Below are 22,793 nucleotides of genomic sequence, written 5' to 3'. Positions count from 1 at the left end.
AAATATATCATTTGGTAATTTAAGATATGAATTGTCATGGACATATTAACAGACATATCGATACACAGCACAATATACAAGATAGTGATCTAATCCGTTACTGATAATCCAGTACTACATGTAAATGAGGATTAGAAAATATGGTAAAAGTAGAAAATACATCTTTTAAAAAAAAATAACACACTCTGTCATTATTTTGATTAAGTTGACAGAAACTAGTAAATAGCCTGAGAGAACAGAGTTGATTTTTAACGACAAAGTACTTGACAATTTACTAAAGAATCAACTTAATGATTGTAGTGACACTAAGGCATATGATTAGAAATACACAATTCAAAACATAATGTAACCATAATCAATAAATAGAAGGTCATTGACATTGTCAGTGGTACAGGTCAATATGTACTCATTGTAGTTCAATGCTAATGGATTGGAGATAATGTGCATTTAGAAAATGTTAGTATATATAGGTTTGTGTACATGTAGGTTGATGTATACCAATGGACGGCTAGCTGCATTGAGTTTGTACTTGGCACTATTAAGTGGTTTTATGTGTTCCTTACTTGTTATTCCCAGTGTATCACCTGTAATTATGCTTCGTTTGTATGCTTCTGATTGACAAGGGCGGGACTTTGATTCTGGAACCATTGACATTGGAGAGTTTCTTTCCAATGTTTATGCTGGAACTCATGACAAATATGGATTTCAATCGACATCCACACCATAGTCTGATATCTCTGAGCTTGTGTTGTTGTTGCTTCCAGTGTTTTGTGAAGGGTATCACTTTTACTTTACACCTTGTTTGTACTTGTATCTTTCTGGAAGGAAGTGACTTTGATTCTGTAACCTACTACATTATGGATTGTTTAGACAAATATCAATCTGATTAAAATCTGATGTAGGAATAGGACTTGATTGTTTTATTTACCTCGGTTTCCTTCATACATTGTCGTTTATTTTGATTTTATTGTTTCAGGAGTGAGATAAATAAAGCAATTGAATCGTATTCCCACATTATATTTTGAAATCAGATTGAGACAGATATGTACATAAATTGGCATACATGTATGTATAATGTACCTTATCTCTGAACTTGTGTTGATCTCTATTGTAGTACAGTATTGGATTGACCATCATGACATAAACTAATTTCATGATTATACCCAATAAAAATAACGCTATCATTTGGAAGGAAAAATACCTACACCAAATGAACATATGCATTGTTGTTTTGAAATTAGGTGCGAATAATGAGAGACCGTCTCTTGTAAGGTGTGACGATTGAAAAATTGTGTTTTCATCCGTGTGGGAACAGTGGAAATTACTTATTACGATTTCCACTCATGTATAATCTTGGAAGTGATTGAAGACTCGATCAAATGTCTGATGTGAAAATCTCATGATTGAGTTGGAAAGGTCATGCTATCATAGTGTGTGGGAAAACAAGGCAGTCCTGGTCATGATAGCATACTTGTACATATAGCTTGAATGCATGGTTGAATGCTGCCCCCAGTGGTGATACAAGGAGTTTCAATTTGTAAATACCTGCAGTGAATTTAAATGAATAGCTTACGTGATACAGTTCCAACTGAGCACTCAAATGCAAAGGACTGTGGGATTATTTTTGTCTGGTAATTTACACAATGTAAATCAGAAATTTTTGAACGATAGACCTTCCACAAGGAACTTAGTAACCAAAACTAGATTATTTATGGTTACAGACATTTGATAGAGTTGTTTATAACAATAATTATTGATATTTATCAATGGACTGATACTGTGTTTTCCCATAGTGCACCATTCAATATGGAAGGTTGCAAGAGGCATATTGTTTCAAGCTGTTGATACTATTTCTAGACAGTTATTTACAGACTACAATTAACAGATGTTTGTGTTATTTCTTTACTGTTTGCTCATCAGCAGGGTTTCCCCATATTTGTAATAATTTGATGGAAACCATAAAGAAAGTTTTGGAATTATGGTTGATTTTACTTAAAGTATACCGGCATATGTAATATAATGCTTGTCACCCACCATGAAAATGTAATATGAAAACCAGACTGTCAATCTGATAGTCATATTAGAATCATAAGTGTCTGATGACATTAAAGTCATTTTTAAAGGAAATGAATTTATGCAACTATGATGTCGACAAACGTTAGTCCACCTTTTGTCAACTTCCTGAACAGCAGGGAACATCTAAAAAAAACACTCATTATTCGACAGAAAGCATGACATTTCATATTTGACATTTGACTTATTAAATGACATTTATATTTCTGATAAGCTTTTTACTGATTTCACCTGAAACGTGTGAAAGGCGTAATGCCAACGTTGTCTGTACCCTGTCATTTCTCATATATGTCAGTTGTATTTATTTTGACGGATTGGATGAATATGCTCCCTGTTGAATAGCTGTGTTTGAATGTCACTCTATTACTTGGCACATTGCCTTTTCACTCTATAACAACAAATTTCTATAGTATTATACAAATACTAAAGCTATTATAAATATTTGTATGAAGTGAAAATTCTAAAAGTAACAATATTTCATTTAAACACTGACAACAAAGTTCTATAGTATTTGTACTAATACTAATTTAAAGCTACATGTACTGTAAATATTTCCATGAAGTGATATTCTGAACGTAATGATATTTAGTTTTAAAATACTAATTGCATTACAACTTACTGTAAATACATTCAGTTATACATTTTTCAAAAATGCCTATTTTAACCATAGCATGTTATATGTAGAACTCAAACCAGGTACATGTATTAAGAATAATATGTTACAAACATAATTTATTATACATGTACTAATGATCTTTAGGGGTTAGCGTTTAGGGTTTAGGGTAGGGGTTTTGTGAACCAAGGTTGTATGGCAGAAGGGCGTGACATTAGACGTGCCCATGAGCCATATTACCGAGACCCGCAACACGCATATCCAGGCCATAAAAGTTTTATGATATACCCTGTATAGTGGCATAGAAACATCACCTGAATCACATAATCATATACATTGACAGTGAAATATTATTGTATTCGTAAAAATGTAAAAATGATGAAAAAATTGAATACAGCCAAATGAATATATATTGGATGAACAATGCATATTCATCACTGTATCCGAAGGTAATAAGCTCTTAGGAAGCATGAATATTTATTGTTCATCTGATACATATGTATCTGCTGAGACCCATGGGGCAACATTGTACAGATCAAAGATCAAGGCAGGTGAAACAGAGTTAATTTTTGGCAATAGAGTGAAATTTGTGTGATGTGAAATGATGAAATAACTCATAGTTCATGAAAATAGATTATTTGCTGGAGTGGCATTCCCCTTTCAATTAAGTTCTAGCTTTTTGTCCTCAACAGTTAGAGCCCTATGCTAGACGGATATAAAATCTGGTCTTATATAGATTCTTCGATATTATCATACAAATTTCATCAAGAGTTTGATGAACACCTGGTTAATGGCCTCAGGGAGATTTTATCTATACTCATAACAAACACAAGCATTCAAAATTGGTTTTGTGAATATTTCATGATGTGATATTCTGCATGTAACAAATTTGCTGTGTAATATTGAAAAATAACATCAATTACCAACCTTAAGGCTATCAAAACTGGGAACTACATATGTCCATAACAAATCCTGTATATATTCCTAATTTTTTGTTCAACTTGTGTCAGTATAATTCATTATATGTTTTTAATGAAACAAGAAACAATTCTGGTTATGAAAAAAGAAGTTATAGCTCTTTACTTTAATAGTGGTTTTTCTTCTTAACATCAAAAAATCAAAATAATGCATGTTCCTTCATGCATGATACATGTAATCAAAGGTGTGGTAAATAATTCAATATGTTTTATTAAACAATTCTGGTTTGGAAAATAAAGTTTTAGTTCTTTACTCAGTGGTTTTTGTTCATAACCTAAAAAAACCATAATTATGATTGTTCCTTCATGCATGGTACATGTAATCAGAGATGGTGTAAATAATTTAGTATGTGTTATTAAACAAGAAGCAATTCTGGTTTGCAAAAAAAGACGTTTTAGTTCTTTACTTACTAATATCATGATTATGTTTATACTTCTGTGCAAAATCTGAGTTAGTATGAATTCTTTTTGAGGTGTTATTATACAAGGAATAATTAAACTATATTTGGAACAAAAACCTAGTTTCTGTTCTCGACAGAAAAAATAATAATCAGGGTTTTAGTACCGACATGCTTATCAGAGCAGTGTTATGAATAATTTATTATATATGTACATATGTATGCTGTTACATTTTGATCCGCAAAATATCATAATTGTGTGCATACATACAGAGAAATCAGAGTTCTGTAAACACTTCATTTGGGTAATCACACTTGCAAGGGTTCTTTTGAGGAAAAATTTGGAACAGTTTTAATTCTTGACCCAGAAAATATTATGACGTTATATACATTTTTACTTGTTGATTATAATAATCTTTGATAATAATAATTCTTCAGGTGATATCTGGTCTTTTATTGAAAATGAAATTAACAATTTTTTCTGGCTCAGAAAGCATGATTATTGTGTCAAGTATATTATGATATGAAAGTATTGCTCCATATATATAGTGATTAATATCATTTGTGAGATTTCCGTTCTGACTTGGCATTTCGCTGACTTATTCTCTAGCAAATATATGTAAGTCATCAATCAATGTCCAAGATGACATTGAAATATGAGAAATAAGTAAACCTTGCCTGAAATACAACATTTCATATACTACATGTTCTGAATTAAAGTCGTTCACCTGTTGAAAGAAATCAAATTCAGTTTAGTAAGTCGGTCAAGAGTTTTCAAAAGATTGTAGACTGATTCTTGTAAAAGTACAGCGTCGGTTAGAAAGAGTGTACATGTTTATATTTATCATCTAGCTCGGAGGTTATTAGAACTATAAGGATTGGCCCCCTAACTTGATTCTGAGGTGTATCATCAATCAAAAGAAGTCATTCACCAGTTGAAAGAAATTCAGTTAAGCAAAGTTTGGTCAAAGTTTTCAAAAGACAGCAGACTGATTGTTGTCAAGTTCAACATAGTTTTAATTGAGCTAGGGGGTTATAAGAAGTGGATAAGGAGAGTCCCCCTAACTTGATTCTCAACCTGAACAACATAGTTTTAATTGAGCTAGGGGTTATAAGAAGTGGATAAGGAGAGCTCCCCTAACTTGATTCTCAACCTGAACAAAAGTAATAAATTCATCAGTAGAAAGGAATAAATTTTAACATCTAACAAACAATTTGTATATGTGTAAACAAAAGAAGAAGACATCTTAGTTTTAAAACTTACAAATGTGTAATTATTGCATGTTACTTTTCTAGGTTTGGCGTTTGTGTGATATCAGCTGAAGGTGTAAATACAGCAAATAGAAGATTGACGACAGAACATAAAGGTAAAACTATAAAGAAGAAAGAAGAAACAAATACAAGTAAGGCAAAATATATATTATTACATATGTACCAGAGATTACTTGCACTGATGTTCACATATAGTTATGTTATTATCACTGCAGTGCAATACTGAAAGCATTATTGCATATGTGCATGCAAATGATATGCAAAGGAGGACACGATTGTTTGCTACATACGAAACAGTGTGATCATGCTGTGATTTTTATGGAAATTTGTGGTTTCAGATATAAACATACGAATAATAACGGAACCCCATACCATGTTATTTCCAGTATGGATACTCAGGTGTATTTGCACTCGTGCTTGAAGTGTTTTCTGCTGCACTTTCACTTTCTACGCTTGTGAAAGTGCAGGCACAGAGAATACTGCAAGCACTCTTGCAAATACCCTGAGTACATCAAACTTGAACTCACATGTCATGGGGTTCTGTTATATTATTTTTCACATTGTATTATCTGGTGAGAATGTGTGTTAGAATTCTTACATTGTGTACAATGTATGGAGGGTGTCAGGCGTGTGGTCACTGGTTTATGAGATGGTACATATGTATGTTTGCATATTTGCTTAATATGGAGTCTAATTTTTAAGTTAAAAAAAAATTTGTATGTAGTGTTTTGTATATTTAGATGTTAGTTAGGCTGTAAGATACAACATATTGTACCAACCTATCAGAGAGAGAGACTACACTGTGAGTGAGTAGGGTTGAATGACATGACGTAACCTAGTGTAGATGTTATTAGTATACCTAAGCATTTTATTGTATAAATCATGATGTATTTTAAAGACTATAATACACTTATATAAAAACAGAGATTTATTAAATGTTGCAGAACATTAAAAATGTAACCAGAAGCATAACACATACAGGATTTAACACTTAGACAGTACGTCTGTATCGTAGATTGAGTGTGTGTGTGTGTGTGTGTGTGTGTGTGTGTGTGTGTGTTAATGTGTGTGTGAGAGTGTGTGTATGTGTATGTGTATGTGTGTGTGTGTCGGTCTCTGTCTCTGTATCTGTGTGTGTGCGTGTGTGTCTGGGATGGTGAATGGGTTGTCTGTGTGTATCATATATGTCTGTATATATGTATATGGGTATATGTGTATTGATTTATGGGCATGTGTTTGTGTGTGGGAGGGTGGGTGGAAAATTATTCAGGTTAGGTTGATTGGCATTGTATGACTTAAAATTCAGTATGCCATAAGGAAATGACATTTCCTTTATCTTATACACACTATGAACTTTGACCCCTGATTTGCCATATTAGGAAATGACATTTCTGCTATCTTATAATCACCATGACCCTTGACCTTTGTCATATCTTAGAGTTGCAAATATAGCTTCTAAAGGGTAATGTTTTAAAAGACCCTTAATTCTTGAATGAAGGATTTGTTATAAAAAGGAGAGAATAATAATTCTGTGGAGAGAGTGTATGTACATGTAGATACTGTGTCTGCTTGGGTTTAGGACTATGGTTTCAACAAAAAGTAGGTTTCAGAATTCAAATGTTCGAAACAAACTGAATTCTAGTCATAAATTTGAGGGTTTCATGCAACAATTTACTGTAAAACAGAAGACATCAAAAGTTGTGTCGAAGCAAGTCTATAGGCTATAAGTCGATGTTGTTTCAAACACTGTCGCCTAGACTGTCTGTTTTGTCACCTCAGTCTGACGCATCTTTTGATGTTTCCTGTTTTAGAGTAAATTGTTGCATAAAACCCTCAAATGCTAAGCATTTATGACAAGGATTGTGTGTGTCTCAAACCAGGATTGTGTGTGTCTCAAGCACCCATGCATTTATGACAAAGAGTATATAACCATACCAACAATTTTTATGGTAATAAAAATCATTTAGCCTTGCATGAGTAAAACTCTCAGTTGAACAGCTTTATAAACAAATTAGCATGTGGAGATGAATTAAAAGCTCACGAATTTGGCATACTTTAACAAAACAAGATATCAATTCAACATTGGGTTTGTACATACAAATACTGTCAGTGTGATTATTGTATTGTGATTCAAAGTATTGTGTTGTGGTTATGTTATTATATACATTTATGCCCGAAGGTTAAACGGAAATCTATGTGTGTGGGGTACGTAAAGATGAGTTTATGCAGCTTGTATTCAAAGAAATGAACACAAACCATCTCATTGTGTACTTTGATATAAATATTTCCCCAACATCTGCTCATAACAACTTTGTAAAAAGCCTGAAAGGTAGCTACATCCTTTGAGTGGTATCAACTGTTATGTCTTTTATGCGTGTAGAAACCACTGGGTCAGAAATAACAAAGATTGACATGGCCAGTCTTTTAATATAGTGTCTGGATGACTCACAATCAGCTGTAAAGAGTGTCTTTAGGTTATGAAATTGGCAGGAAGACAGAGATAGGATTGTGTGCCAAGCAAGAACATACTGTCAAAGCAATTAGAATAAATAATGACTCACTATTAACAACATCAAAGTTTGTGAGTGGTTTGCAGGTGTTTCCGATTGAGTAAAGTGAAAGACAAAATGCCGAGTTAAAAAGATGATTAAAGATGTCCATCTCTTGTTGTTATTAGACAGCAAGTTGTCATTAGTGATGGTTTTTATCACAGTAGCAATGTAAGCTTTGATTGATTGGTTTTATAAACACAATACTCTTTTCTGTAAGACTACAGGTATTTTGGTAAGTCTGACGAATTATACTGAACCCAATATATGAGTAACGTTCTTTTCCACGTACTCAGTCATTTGGAAATCAAGCAAAGTGAATATTTTTGTTCCTGAGCTGTATCATTATGATGTGGTGCAAGATTTCTCATGACAAAGTGAAGAAAACTGCTTGTTCAACACCCCACATGTATTTAGGCAAGCCATAACATAGGCCCAACATATGAGGTGCATTTTTTTTTTTACCAAAATCTGTTCGGAAATAAAGCAAAGTGAAAAACTGCTTATGCATTTGCCCATGTTCCTGGTATATCATTACAATTTTCTGCAAGATTTCTCATGACAAAGTGGAGAAAACTGGTTGTGTTACCTGGTACCAACCACAGGCACAGAAACAAAGTGAAGAAAACTGGTTGTGTTACCTGGTACCAACCACAAGCACAGAAACAAAGTGAAGAAAAGTGGTTGTGTTACCTGGTACCAACCACAGGCACAGAAACAAGGTAAAGACAACTGGTTGTGTTACCTGGTACCAACCACAGGCACAGAAACAAAGTAAAGAAAACTGTTTATGTTAACTGGTACCAACCACAGGGATTTTGGCTTAGACAAACCTTTACATGGACTTACTATATGTATATATTTATGTGTGGATGACCCATAGTTATGAAGTAGAATTTAAGTGAACTACTTGTACAACAGTTCATATACCTGAACAATATGTTTTACTTTTGGACTCAGCAAGATTTCTCATCTCAAAGTTAGAATTTGAATCTTCACAAAATTTAGAGAGTCTACCTAAAGTTCTGAAAAGTCAATATTGATCTTCCAAAACTGAAAAGTCCTTCTTTGTCGTTCATCGAATAAGAGATTTTGAAAGATTGACGGTTTTAAAAAAGTTTTGTGAAAAAGAATGTAAATGCTGGTACAAGTTTCCATTCTATATATATACTGTATATATATCATTACAGCAAGTGTTTAAAGAACTGTGCATTAGACTACAACAGTAAGCCCCATACTTAAATTAATGTACTACTTGAACTATAAATGTTATATAACAGTTACTCTTCATTGTTTAAAGTGTGGGATAATATGGAAAATGGGTATTGATTGTCAAAATAACTGTCAATCATAATTGGTAAAGTAAACATGTATACACAACCATACTTACTTTATAATAACATACTTGTTTTCAAGGATTTTGTACTATTCATCAACTTCACATAGTTATAGGATTATGATGATTCAGTGTTTTGAACGTGAGTAAAAAGACAAGTGGAAGTGCGATAGTATTTGATATATATTGTTGTTTGACATGACATGCTTTATAGTATAAAGGAGAATGTAAGTTATGACAAGTTGAAGTAGTGCATACATGTAACAGTAGACTGACCTGAGAACAGATACACATAAGGATACAAATATAGGGAGTTATGGCGAGGTTGAGGTTGGATGTAGGAATAGGTGTAGATCCCCTAAGATAAACATGATTGACATTGCTAACCAGTGGACCAGGTTTATAATAAATACATTAATCAAGCTAGGGAGTTACAGCTAGAGTTAGGGTGTATATAGGAAATAGATTTAGACCCCCTAAGATAAGTGTAATTTACACTATTAACCAGTGGATTGAGTCTATAATAAATATACATTGATATTCAAGCTAGGGGGTTATGGCTAGAGTCGGGGTAGGATATAGGAATAGATTTAGACTCACTAAGATAAATGTAATTACATTGCTAACCAGTGGACTTGATCTGCAATAGGCACACATTGGTATTCAAACTAGTATAGGGGGTTATGGCCAAAGTTGGGTTGGATGTAAGAATATTTTAGACCCCTTATGATAAATATGATTACATTGGACTGGGTCAATAATAGATGTACATTAATATTCAAGCTAGGTGGTTAGTGCTAGGGTTAGGTTGGCTATGGGATTAGTTTAGACCACCTAAGATAAATCTGATTTACATCGTTGACCACAAGTGGCTACTATTCTAAGCTACCCCTGGTAACTAAGAAAGGAATATCTGTGCCAGTCTGTATGTTGTAAGAGGGGAATTGTGGTCTCTGTAAGTTGTCAAATATTAATATATTGTCAATTATTTTTGAAAGGAAACCATAGTAGAAGGTCCCATGTTCTTTATTTGTAGTTTGTATTGGTAACATCTATGCATATTTGTTCTTTTCTACTGGTCACCCTTGTCAAAAACACAGATGAAATAAACGTTGCTATAGTTGGGCATTTCTTGAAAACATAACGAACCTTGCATCTTTGTTGCATAAAGAATAGAAAATATTTCATGTTAAGCCAGCAAGTAGACTATATTTCGTATATAATACATAGTGTTTATTTCACAACTTCATTGCGTAGAGAGAAAAAATGTGATCTTCTAGACGAACTTGTAGAACATAGGAAATATTTTGTGTAAATGTGTTATTTATCTCACAACTTCATCGTGCAGAGAGAAAAAATGTGATCCTCTAGACGAGCTCGTAGAATGCGGAAAATATTTTGTATAAACGTGCTATTAATCTCACAACTCTTAGTGTGTAGAGAGAAAAAATTTCTCTTCCAGACAAGCTACATTGTACATTAGAGTATGGCAAATATTTTGTATTAACATTTAATACAACTCAACTTATCATATGAACTAGAAATTTTTTTGACTCAAGCTGGTAGAATAGGAGAAATATTTTGTGTAAACAAGCATTTATACATGTATGTATGATAAATTGTCTTTACAAGGATATATGACACAAGATGGCGCCACAATACCACTGATGAAGTGATTGATCATACTGTTCAACTGCCCAGCAACTTCAGACAATTACTCGTAACCTTGGATACGGAGGTAAAATGAATGCAAATATGTTGCTTAGATACTATCAATTTCAACAATATTTACATGGCCACTTCATTGAGGTAACATACATGTAGACTTTATCTTGTAAGATTCATCATCATGTCCTATCAGGCTAATAGAGTGACAGAAATGTCTTATCTTACCGTCTGGAGGTAACTGTACTATGTCTGAAACTGCCTAGGTGAACAAACTCATATTGGTTAAAACTTCAATAATAATAATGATACTCAATATTTAAAAAAAAAATTCTGAGATGATAATTATAGTTGTTAATGGTATATTTCAGGAAAAAGTGATGAAAAATATGAAAAAGTACATATCAAATATTGTTTTTGAATTATAATGTTATTACTTTTTATTGGAATAAATGTGCTAATTCTTGTTACTTAAAGCTGTGCTTAGCTAAATGGATGCTATTAGTATTGGCTACATGTTTGACTGTAAGCATACAATATACCTTTGCCATTTGTACAGATCAATTTCATTGCGTAAAACATGATCAAGTTTAGTTGAAAGTTTACAAAGAGTTGAAAGTGTTGATTTATTAGGGTTGATTAAGTCTACCTGAGTTTCCCCTAAATTATGGAGCAAGGTATGACACTCTCAACAAGAAATCTCAGATTCCTCCTCTGTTATCAGGGTTCCCATGGTATAAGGAATAGAAATCTATGCAAGTTTTATCATATTTTCTGCTCTGTTAAACAAGGTTGCCATGGTACAAGTTATGAAAATTGATGCCCCTCTGTTAACAAGCTTGCCATGGTACAAGTTATGAAAATCGATGCCCCTCTGTTAACAAGGTTGCCATGGTACAAGTTATGAAAATTGATGCCCCTCTGTTAACAAGGTTGCCATGGTACAAGTTATGAAAATTGATGCCCCTCTGTTAACAAGCTTGCCATGGTATAAGTTATGAAAGTCGATGCCCCTCTGCCTCCCCTCTGTTAACAAGCTTGCCATGGTACAAGTTATGAAAATCGATGCAAGGTTTAATACATGTTCTTCCTCTATCTGTTACCTAGTTCCTTCTACAAGCTTGCATTACATCATGGTATGGAATAGTCTGTAGATTTTGCCACATTTCAGCCCATTGTTACCTGCGTTCCCAACTGTTGCAATTAAAACTCCTGTGTATTTAAATAGTAGATGTGGTGTGGATGAGGCTGTTGAATCCTTTCCCAAGGTCACGGTCAGCCTGCTGGATACTAAAGTTTTATTTGTAGTATTTGACAGGTTGAGTTGCCGAAACTTCATGCATGTTGTATTTGAATTGATTGAGTGTGATGAGATGATATCAGGTAATGGAATGATTTCATGGTACAGTCAAAGATGTAATCACTCTGTACACACATATAGTGATTCCTTAAAGAAAGATCAAGACAATTCTCGGCGTCAATATTGTGCACTTGATTGGTTTGAGTTGTCTGTCTCTGAAGTAAATTAGTCAGCTAAATAACTACATGTAATGAAAATCTGCAACCAGAGGCAGTGTCTTCATATCAACAATTCTATAAGTAAGTTATATATTAAACTTGGAGAGGTAAATTAAAACTGAAACCACGTCGGGTTTATGATGTCATCAAAGGGCTTCTTAAACATCAAATTCAATACATTTTCAAATTAGATTTTTATATTAAAGAATTTAGCGTAATGTTTTTGTAGTCGGTTTATCACATATGCTAACTTCTGAATGCAATGTCACAATGTCATCCTTGTACTTTGACATCAGGAAGAAGCTCTTAAGACCCTGATTTATTGCTACAAATGAACTGCTGGGGGCAGTGTTTCACCATGTCTGATACACACTCACATCTCCAAGGTTACCAAGTCAGTTAATCGGCAAGGCAGACAACTGTCTGATCAGACTATTGTCCCACCAATTAGATAGTCTGACAAGGGGAAGAAGTTAAATTTATTCCCTCAGAGAAAGTGTAAGAGTTTGCCATCTGGTCTCTAATGAGAACTATTGTCATCAAATAAGTGTATAACTGGAACCAAGTAAGCACAAAATGATTGAGAAATTTTGTCGAAAAGTGACCTTAGATTAGCCAGAAATATAACATGTACATCCTCACCAGAACTCATATTATAGTGATTGATTCATTTGCATCATACACTCGTATATCATCCCATTGGGCATTGACACTGAGAACAAGAACAAACATTACAAAAAGATGCTACATCTTACAGACTGTCTCGTGAGGCTTTACAGTTTGCACACCACCCTTAGTTTGTGAAAAGAAAGGTTAACAAACAAACTTTGTAAGTCTTCAGCACAGCCTCCAGAGACTGAAAGCCATTCATTTCTTCAACTACATTTTTTCAATAAAAGTATGCCTTGAAGGTTCAGTTAATAAAATCTGAAGATGGTACAATCATATTACTTTTTTTGTACTTTGCATATATAATCAGATCGTAAGCAGTAGTGTCCTTCAAGTTCCCGTCATTTCATTTAGTCATTTCTTCAAGAGTACATCTTGGTGATTTACATGTTACACACACTTCACCAATAAACAAATTTGCAAATATTGTTGTGTTTGAAATGAGTCCTTGAAAATGACTATCTACTAACTATTTTCTGAATTATGTTTGTACAATATTGAAATTCCAATTTAAAGAAGTTCTAAACATTTTCTGAATTCTTTGATTTCTGCGTTTTCATCAACCTAGAGGATTATGATATCAACATGTAACTCCTTAATACAAAGCTGACTCTTATATACATTTATAGTATTTATACATTTATGTATTTCTAGTGTATTTTGTAAAATGTAACTGTTTTGTTTGTATTTGTTTTGATGTAAAGTTTGTGACTGTGTGGTCAAACACTTGAAAGTTGACTAGGTATTCTGTAGAAGTGAGCTGTAAGTAGTAAGAAATAAATAATTCTTGCTACATGAGAGCAAGTGTTCTAATTACATGCAAGTAATGTTTTGCCTGCTCAGGTCAACAAGCTAAACTGTCTGTTTGCTAGCTTAACCACTAACTATTTGTATACTGTAATTGACCAATCCGATGAATGGATATGAGCATGTAATAGTTAGATTTTAAGCCACAGGGTCTTTACACTATGAGATAGTCTAGTCTTTGGCGACAGTGAAGTTTAAAATCAGACAAGCAAAAAACAAACGGGGTCCGGTCCGCATTTGTAGGTGTCAGTCACCTGACTTCCTGACCGACTAAAATAAAAGTGCATTTTGAAGGACTGCCCAGTTGTAACCATCAAGCTGATCTAAGTTATGCCATCACTGGAAACACCCAGTTGTCATAGTCAAAATCGAGTTCATGAACTGCTTGCTAATCAATTATCACGTACTAGAAGTGCCCACTTGTCATAGTCTTAACCTAACTAGTTTTGGAACTGCTCCTTGCTTTACAATGATTTAAATAAGGAATATTGCAGTAGTAATAGTGAAGTTACCTTATTGGAATCTAGTTTTTGAAGCAACTATGTATTGAAGTATTTGGAATGGCCCCTTTGTAAAGGTCTAATGGAGCAAAACGTGTCTGGGAACTGCCCATATCCAGCAATTCAACTGGTCAAAATACAAGCATTGGAAACTAGTAATGATCTAAACAGATTCAGAACAGTCATTTCTGGCAGTTTCGCTAATCGAACTGCAAGAACCAGAATTGACACTAGTACTAGCTAGTTGAACAAAAATCAGTGTCTTGTAATAGCCCATTTTAGCGATCAGACTGATCAACCATCAAGTACTGGAAATGCTCACTTATATATAACGGTCTAGCTGAGCAAACTGCATGTCTGGGAACTGCCCATTTTTAGCAAATTAACTGATCAAACTGCAACTACTAGAAACACCCACTTGTAACGTTCAAACTTATCTATATGCAGACAGCACTGACAAGTTTTGAGTCTTGTTCCAGACTGTCTGTAGAATATGGAAATTGGATGACACCTTTACATTCAATCGTGTCACATTGATTTTGTCTCCCCATATACCTACATACATACATTGTGAGCTCAGTGAAGACGTGAGTGATGGTACTAGACAGTTTCATCATTTAGAAAAAGCTTTCTGAAGACTTGATTAATTGGGTTCAGAGATTTGGCAGTCATTATTTGTTTTCATAATGCATGTTGTATATTTTGTATGTTTTATGCCATTATGGCATTAATAAAAATATTGCCATATTTCAGTCATATTCGTGCACGTTTTATATGTGTGATAATGTATGGCTATTTTCCCTTTCAGTCTTTGTGTTCAATGGAATGTTGTCATTTTAATAAGCTATTAATATTTTCAAAACATTCATAGTAAATTGTTCTTGTTTGTGTCTATTATAGATTGTAAATTTGGCATCGAAACTGATCAAATCATCGTTTTTTGTTTAAATTGTGAATCTGAGCACTTGAATTAACAGATATACGAGATAGTTGACATAGAGATGAATCTAATACTCCTGTCTATAGACAGATGAATGTGTAAAAGATATCTAAATATAGCAATTTAAGTAATTCTATATTTTTGATATCATTGTCAATATGGATTGAAATAAAAATCCTTTCTAGTCTTACTTTGAATACGATTATTAATGAGTTATCATAGAATCTAGATTACATATTTTATCAGGTCACTATTCATAATTCATACATTGCACAGCTAATTTGAACATCGGAAATTCTTTTATAGCTGCGAGAAGTTTTATAACTGGCAAAACAATCCCTTTCCTGCCAATTTTATTTTGCAGATATTGTTAACTTCAGTACACATATGTTATATCTCAGTTATATACCGGTATTACTGCTGATGATGTAATATAATGCTTCCTGCCAATTTTTCCCCGCCAAATTGTTTTGGAGATGTTGTTTGTTATCAATACATTTTTGTCACATCTCAAGTTAAAATTTCTTATTAGTACTACCTTATAAAGTTAATAATAATGTCTTTCCCGCCAATTATTTTCATGGAGAAATTGTTGTCTTTTGGATAAGATAACAAGGAAAATCTGAAAAAAGGGTGGTCTGTCAAAATGATTATTTTAAGTTGCATCCTTTTATGAATATTTCCTGAAATGTCAACCCTTACACTGTTTAATCGAAAGCTTTCCAGAAGTTAACACATACATTGATTTTGTGTTTTTTTTATAGGCAAAGTAAAACCCACCCAAGTTCCATTACCTTCACATCTGTCTGCTTTTCCTCAAGGCATTTAAATTTTACCCTTTTCTCTCGGGTACACATATACATAGATAAAAATAAAAAATGAAAAATGACAAAATTGTCTCAAGGCATAATGTATCATCCATGCTGGTGAACCATTTGTGTATTGATTGATGAAAAAAAGAACATTCACATTCCCGCCTCACAGTATATCAGCAATTCATGTCACCGAAATATATTGATGAGAAAATGATATCTATTTTTATTCTGAAATTGATACACAATGTTAGTTTTCCATTTCATCTAAGCCATCAGCCATGAGTTGAATGATACAGGCATATCCATTAAGAATTCTTTCTTTTTCAAGTTCCCCCTGGTGATTGCAACAGAGAGTGTCAATGTACAAAATGTGTATGTACGGATGCTGAAAATGAAGTAGGATATTTGAATCTGATACTCCATGTTTTTTTTTTTATAAAGTATAAATATAGAGATATGTAAGTATTAAATGTATTTCTGTCATATTAAGGAGAAGATATGATATGTGTATTATAGTTGAAAAGGAAGTAAGAAATGACAGTAAGATTTGCTGTAATAGTAACTTTGCTGCCAAAGTCTATTCTAGGATGCCATCGGGATTTTACTATGCACTTTTATTTTTCTTATTCGGTTATTTTGGTACTTATATGATCAACTGTTTTGTTCTTTAAGTGAGACTGAATGTTCATGGACTCTGGGTACATGCATGGTTACAAGTCAAAATTTCTTCTCACTAAAATCCATTTCTGAAAAATTTACTGATTGCAATTTGCAAGCCAAAATTTATCAGTAAATTTTCTGTTTATGTTTTTTCCCCCCATAAGTATTTTTGATCAAGCATGACTATTGGTCCACAATCAAGTCTACACAATATATTGTTATTTTAACAGTTAGAATGAATTAATCAGGTATGTTTGGTACTAGTGGTCAACTTTCAAGTGAACTGATACACTAGTCTAGTAGGCAGTGAAATGATATATTCCTGTACTTTTTAACAACATTTAAAGAAAACTTAAAAATGAAATTTTTTGATTTGTGAAGCTGATCTACTAACTGAAAGTGGCCATGTTTGTAATGTTGTATATTTGAGGGGTGGTATAGAAGTCAGTTATGTTTAGGTGAAGTATAATGCTGTCAGTACACTGATAATAGACATCAGATGAACTATTTTATGTATATAAATTATGAATTTTGATATGATATTAATATTGATATTAACATTTAACTAGCTGCTAAAATGTATCTGCAGGAGGCAAAACTCTGAAATCCTTTGAATGCTTTTGTTGAGCACTAAGCAGGGAGTGAAAACATGTACTAAGCAGACTACTCCAAAGTGTCACAAAAAAACAGCAATTCTGCTTATCTGAATTAAATGGTTAGGGAAACAGAGCAGTTTTTCATAAACAAAAAATAATTGCTTCTAAACGCAGGATGTAATTTGCGTAGGAACCCCATTGTTAGTATGTTAGGAGGATAGATTATTGCAGTTGTTATCTGTGATGAGTATAGGTGTGTAACTTAATTCTCTTGTGTACTGAGTACAGAGTGCAGGCTGTCAGTCTCCGATAACACTCTCTGTTTGTCATATTTTGCTACGAATACAGGGATTTATTTAGCAATAATTGAATGTTTTCCCAAGACAAGTCTTAATATTAAATGACGTGATAAATTGTTAATATTTCAGTAGGCTTTGGTTTAATTTGAAAGTGAAATTTAAAAGTGAAGTTATCCATCAATGTCAAGGCATATTTTGTTCAGCAAAATAATTTGAAACAAAAAGGAAATGAAATGGAACATCCTGTCAATACCAGGTTTCAAACCTGAAAGTGGTTACTCATAAGAAATATATCTTTTTTTCCTGAAAGCTATCTTTAGTGTTCAGAAATTTCATAAAAACAGTCTAATCTTGTTCTGGATAAATGTGATATTAATTAGCAATGGATAAAAATATAATCAAGAATGAATAAATAAAAGTGTCCAAAAGACCGAAAAATTCTAATAAAATTTCTCAGTTGTATTTGTAGGTCTAGTATGTTCATAGATTCAAATTATTTTGATGTGGTTGGACACATATCTGTTCTGTAAGTATAGATTAGAAAAATCTGCCCTGAATTATGCATTGCAAGTACGCTTTATGAGTGAGGGAGGGGACAGTAATGAGTGTCACAGAAAAGACATCACACATTGCTATCAGTAGTAAGGAGGAGACACATCAAATATACATGAGGTTCATTAGAATGTACATTGAACAAACCGAGATAACAAAGTTATGAAATGTACAGTGTACCTTGTACATCTCATATCTAATTGAGTTTCCCTTCTTTCTTTCTTTCTTTTTTCTCCGGAGCAGTTTACGTTTGTGACAGTTGGAATAGAGATATGTTGCATCAAATCATATCTTAGAGGCGTTCAGTGAATTTATATCCTTCAAAGGTGTGTTCGGCATGTTTCTTGTTACAGGCTAGTGCCCTTTGGGGAATAGCACACAAAAGTGTAGGAAATAATATGAAATGATGTTGTATAGTACAAGCAATCAGACATCTTTTCAAAGACATGCTGACAGGTAGTGGAACATTGTCTATTGTGTCAGATGTTATAAACAAGGCTGAACTGTGTTGATGAATATGGCCTTCTTTCACACACCTTACAGCTATACCAGCAATATGACAGCAAAGCACGCAATCATTGCTATAGTGATGTCAGAGAATCAATGCAAACAATGTCATATCTTTTGTACATGTACGTCTAATAGTAACGGCTATGAATTCTGGATTTTAATAGTTTATTCACAGTCCATCTATGACAGAGAGACTGTGGTTTATTTCAGATGTGGGGATTTATTGATGAAACTTGTAATGGTAGAGAATGTAATTTTCATCTCTTGTAATTTTTCACGACATGGTACTTATATGAACTCTCAGGATGTGTTAGGATATTGACAGGTGCTAGTGTCATTCAATACGTAATACAAGATATGAGGTACTAGTTAGTATTCATGGATGTTAATAATGGTTAGAAAGATATTTGTTAGCCTCGCATCATGCACTGTAACTAAATACCAAAATGATGGACAAAACTTTAGTTAGATTGTGTGTTATAATTTTGGGGTTATTATGATTATTTCTGATACAACCGTTTCATCTATATATACCTATATAAGGTTAGCAGTGATACAAATGTTGACAAAATGCAATAATGTATAGTATGATCATTAACATTGTATGATTCTTGTCTAGGTGTATTAACATTTCCAAGTTTACAATAACATTTCAAGTGCTGCGTCTATTTCAGGTGTGTGTGTGTGTGTGTGTGTGTGTGTGTGTGTGTGTGTGTGTGTGTGTGTGTGTGTGTATTAATGAAAGTAGCAATAGTATAGACAAATAGAGATAAGGCTGGCAAAGATAGAATCAGATGCTGATCTAACGTAGTAACGATTGCTCACTATTGATTCCTCTGTCATATTCCCTTGAGAGCTTTTCTTTTGGAATTCTGATATGATAGTTCTTGTAGTCTATATATGCAGTCAATATTAGAACTTGGAAGCATTTCCTTGTCTTGGTTCAACAGTGAGTGCATGGAGATCATCTCTGCACTTGAATCTATCTGGTGTGCTTCCCATACCAAATCAAATAGATATTGTATACATTGTCACCCTCAAGGTGTATCTTTGAATGTCAAGAAAGTCAATAAAAATGAAGCATTTCCTTTTCTTTGTTCAACAGAGAGTGTTTTTAGGTCCATCTCTGTCTGTAGGTGAATCTACCTGGTGTATTTCCCATGGCAAATCAAATAAATATTGCATACATAGTCGCCCTGAGTCTACAAATGTGTATCTGGTATACTTCTCAGAACAAATCAAATCATTATTGTGTACATGTTCTCACCTCAAGGGTTTCAATATTAGCTGTGAATGTCAGTGACGTCAATACATAGGAAACAAACAATTGTGGTTGAGACTTGAAAGTGAAATATTCAGCTGCTGTTTGTTGTACCACGTTGGCTAGTAATTAGGAAAAAAGTATAAGTTGTGACTTTTAGCCAGTGAAAGAAACACAGTTAGATTTGATGATATTAAAGGTATATTGTGTTTTGAACCCATCGCATTTTAAAGAAAGGAAGACGACAGAGACCTATAAAGTGCAAATAAATAACATTTGATGACATTTTGATGAGCAGGATAAAGAATTGGAAAATATACCTTCTAGACAACAAAAAGCTATTGTTAAAAAGTATTTGGTAAAGTTTAAAACTGATTAAAGTACATCATGACAGAAGCCCTTTCCCAACTGGAATTTTAAATTGGCTCCAAATCAGATTGGTTCTCCTGTTCCCATGCACACTGAAACTGGTTTGTACTGATTGTGTTGAATCGGTTCAAAACCACTTCAAATTGAATTGGTTTGAAACTGAATGATGGACAGAAACCAGTTTCAAATTGATTTTACTGAAACGATTCAGGCTTATATTCACCATACACTCTTCAAGAAACAGATAACTTTGTATTTGATGTGTTGGTGGCATATCAAGCAAAAATGAAAGAATATTGCAATAAAGTTTTGATTGGCATTTTAAGTAGTTTATAGAGGGAATGATAATCTCTTCTGTGCCATCAGATTTGCAGATTTCATTAAAAGCTGTGATAATTCATAGACTGTACTACTGCATATAATTTGACACACCAATCACCTCATCTTCTTGTGTTTTTCATTTTCATCCACAAGGCAAAGTAGCCTTCACTTTGAATTTAGAAAAGCAGTAAGTGACACAGACACGCTAGGTTTAAAGTGAGCTATATTACTTTGCCTCAATGAACAGACTGGCATGTTAAGAGTAAAGGCCTTTATGAACTCTCTGCTAAGAGTGTAATGAAATGGTACCATTGCACCTGTCAATCAATCGGACATCCACTCAAATAAAAAAAAAAACGGAGTACAGATTGAATTTCAGCAGCAAAAGACCTGTAATTGTAACAAGAGTGCATACAGAATTCACTGTTTTGGAAACAACGTTCTAATCACTGTCAACAATTCTCCTTATTGCAATTGCACACAGCAGGAAAGGTGCATTTGAAATATGAAAACACAAGAGGTGATAATTTTGGAGGGCTGAACACATCATGTTTTAGGAGACCTGACACTTTGTGCAGGTATGAATAGTTCAGGAGATGAATAACATGAGACAATACTGTTAGATAAGTATGGCAAGAAGATGGCTGTCAGACTAACACAATCAGTGTAACTTTGCCCTCAGGCAAAATCTATTGACATTCATGGAGATGAACTATAATTTGGATAGGTACAGAGAATCTGCAATTTGAGTTTTCACCGGTGAGTGCATGATTACTGCAGTTGTGTTTCAATTATCATAATTAGATATGGAAATCTACTAGCTGCTGATATTGATTGTGTATCTGACTGAATATTGTTTGGGTCAGATCTTCTGCTCTTGGACATAGCTCTTGATGAGGATTTACATTGCCCTGAATTCTCTCTCTTACTGAATCCTATGTACTTTGAATAATTTTGTATTTGTGTGTTTTCTTATAAGCTGTAGCAATGTCAAGCTTTTGAGAGCTTTAAAATATTGAAATTCAATCCTAGCCAAAACACTTTGTGCCAAGACTTTAGCTTTAAGCGTTCATAGAGATATGATTTGAATAATTTATAATCTCGTGAAACAAACAAGTATGTATAAATGTATGCTGTATTACAACTGTACTTTGGTCAATTGAAAGTGACTCCTTCACTAGCCTTCTGAAAACAGGCATGGTGTGCCGATAGCGAACAAGATTGAAAACACTGAAAGGTACGAGAATGAATGTTCATAAACTCTGGGTTCAGAGTTATAAATAAAAATTTCAACTCACACTTGAAATATTTTAATTTTGGAAATAGATTCCCAAATAAATCACAGACAATATCTCATCAGCATTTTGAGAAATATGCTACTGAAAGAATAATTGGAAGGGCAGGAAATTTATATCATTAAAATATGTAACCCTCACATATACAAAAATTAATGTAAACCAACATATTATATTTTACAATGCACAAACCCACAGACAAAGCTATAACATTTAGATACCAAATCAGAAATTAAAAAAAAAAATAACCGTACCATTAATACTTGATATCTGACATACATTTACTTGCACGTACACCAGAACACACACTATCTTTGAAAAGCCAAAACAAACACCCTAAAAGTCAGAAGGAAATGAAGCAAGACCTTGGTGTAAATTACAGGACGCTTATGCTTGTAGGGGTAATTGCTGGGAAATGGATACGTACTGTATGTCCCATTGCATAGAAAGTGAGTTCTTGCTGTATGGTTCAGTATGATTTGCAGTGTGTTTATGTAACCTTATTGACTTGTGTGTGAATGATTCTTTCCTGCACAGTTGTTCTAGCAGAGAAAGTGCATATACATGTACGTGTATCGTACATCATGGGATAATTTGACAAAAAGTGCAAAGTCATGTCCCACTGTTTGTCAGGCTTTATAATAGTGTATTTCCATGGCAACTTATTCATGCTCTTTATTTGCACTTATACCAGTTCTCTTGAAGATGTTTTTTTTTCTTTGCATTACGTGATGCAAAGGAGGACTGCATGAAAGTGTAACTGTTACAGAGGAAAAGTTATGCCGCCTCAGTTTACCA

At 33.6% G+C, this 22,793-nt stretch overlaps 1 protein-coding gene across 2 annotated transcripts in view; it reads left to right on the top strand.

Annotated features, from left to right (window-relative positions):
- The window catches only part of LOC144438548 (uncharacterized), a 158,672-nt gene that overhangs the window by 24,853 nt on the left and 111,026 nt on the right, over positions 1-22,793 (top strand). For both annotated transcript variants that reach the window (XM_078127623.1, XM_078127625.1), the window contains exon 2: positions 5,358-5,464. The gene's annotated coding sequence lies outside the window, so the exon portion shown is untranslated. The remainder of the gene's footprint in view (positions 1-5,357; positions 5,465-22,793) is intronic.

This window comes from Glandiceps talaboti, chromosome 8 (genome assembly GCF_964340395.1).
Source record: "Glandiceps talaboti chromosome 8, keGlaTala1.1, whole genome shotgun sequence".
NCBI classification, from domain to species: domain Eukaryota; kingdom Metazoa; phylum Hemichordata; class Enteropneusta; family Spengelidae; genus Glandiceps; species Glandiceps talaboti.
This window is presented reverse-complemented; position numbering and strand designations above follow the sequence as displayed.